Source organism: Condylura cristata, unplaced genomic scaffold (genome assembly GCF_000260355.1).
Source record: "Condylura cristata isolate star-nosed mole 26May11 unplaced genomic scaffold, ConCri1.0 scaffold00006, whole genome shotgun sequence".
Lineage (NCBI taxonomy): Eukaryota > Metazoa > Chordata > Mammalia > Eulipotyphla > Talpidae > Condylura > Condylura cristata.
This window is the reverse complement of record NW_004567107.1, coordinates 3,359,277-3,360,892: the sequence shown is the minus strand read 5'-3', so window position 1 is coordinate 3,360,892 and position 1,616 is coordinate 3,359,277. Positions and strand designations below refer to the sequence as shown.

The 1,616-nt window shown below is 57.9% G+C and overlaps 1 protein-coding gene across 1 annotated transcript in view; it reads right to left on the bottom strand.

Annotated features, from left to right (window-relative positions):
- Positions 1 to 733, bottom strand: part of FNBP1 (formin binding protein 1) — a 63,560-nt gene extending 62,827 nt beyond the window's left edge. Inside the window, exon 1 of the mRNA XM_004677250.2 lies at positions 623 to 733. The gene's annotated coding sequence lies outside the window, so the exon portion shown is untranslated. The remainder of the gene's footprint in view (positions 1 to 622) is intronic.
- Positions 734 to 1,616: the final 883 nt, after the last annotated feature.

The following is a 1,616-nucleotide window of genomic DNA, read 5'->3' as shown; positions in this document are numbered from 1 at the left end:
GGCGGCTGCGACTCCAGAGCCACTGGTGAGACTGGGAGGCCCGCACGCAGGGCACCGGGGCTCGAGCTGGATCCAGGGAGACGTGACTGCCCCCACCGGGCACTGGGCGTAGGTGTGGCCACCCACAGGAGCCCTGCCACCCGGGGTTCCTCCTCAGGGGACCCTCGGCCCAGGAGAGGCTGGCCCTTCCCTGCCTCATGCCTCACGCGACGGCTCTGGGTTACAAGGAAACGTTTCGGGCCCTCCCTGGTGGCACAGCGGGCTGAAGTTACAAAGCTAGCCAGCCGCTTCAGAGCGAGTTCGATCCCCGCCTGCCCGGAGGTGACCCCAGGGCGCGGCAGGCCTCTCCTGACCTGCCCCTGCTCCCCTCAGCAGTGGGTTTCAGTCCCTCTGCCTGTTCTGCTCCCCACTCTGTCTCTGTCACCCCCACATCTCTGACCTACACCCTAGCTCTTGTGTGCATAAATAAAATAAAAAGTTTTTAGAAAAAATAAAAACAATTGTTCCTGTCCATGAAGGGAGACGGTGAAAGGCTGACACATTTATACCATCAAGCCAGAATGGAAGCCAAACCCGCAGCCCCTGGGGAGGGAAACAAACAGCCCTGTCAAGAGCAACTCACCTGAGCTGCTTGGCATAGCTGAGTTCGATCTCCGTCCTCTCCTTTACAAATTTGATGTATTTCTCGAGAATATCAATTCCCCACTGTGTGTGTTTTTCTAAGTTGTCAAATTGATCCTGTTTAAAAAAGAAAAGAGAGAGAGTTTATAATCTTCCTCGTGATGAATGTCACTTCAGTAAACAGGCCTCGGATCTGTCTCAGGTGGAAAGCGGCTTGAATTTTTCCAGCACTGGACGCGAGGCTTTACGAGGGGTTGGAATAAACATCACCAAATTTGGTCTGGGAACTGCTTGGGGTGCTGAACTCTGCCCTGTCTGTGCGTGTCCCACACCCATTAGAAACACACTTCTGGGTGCCAGTGGGTGCCCCAGCGCCGGGAAAGTGCCTTCCTGGACCCCAGGCCCTGGGGCGGGCGCGCTGGGGGCCATGCTCCGCCCGTGGGCGTGTGGGGCAAAGACCCGAGCGAAAAGTGGCACACGCAACGCTTCCTTCCAGCCAAGCAACAATCCCCGCGCGCGGGCTTGGCTTTAGTCGAACCTTCAGAGAATCTGCCTTGGGCCTCTGGGGGCCCCGGGCACTCAGGGCACAGCACAGTGGATGGAAACATCCTCCAACTTGCAGAGAGCCAGGAGATGCCAGGAGGGTGGGGTGGGGGCGGGGCACAGGGACCGCGGGGCCTGGGGCCTGGGTGACGTCAGGAGGCCGGGTCAGGCCGGGGCCACCTGGCTAAGCCGCTTAGACTGCCCTGCCCGTGGGCCCAGGCGGCACTCGGGAGCCAGGGAGTGGTGCCGCCTCAGGGGAGTTCATGAAAATTCAGGCTCTGTATTAAAAACAATTGTTTTCTCCTGAAACACCAAGGAGCTGAGAGTTTTAATGGCCCCAAAAAGAGAAAAGGGGGGCCAGAGGGAAAATTTTCCAGACACTTGTGTAAAACCAAGCAGCCCAGCACTGCCTGGATGAAGAGGCTGGAAAAGGAAGCAGAGAGAGGAGACTG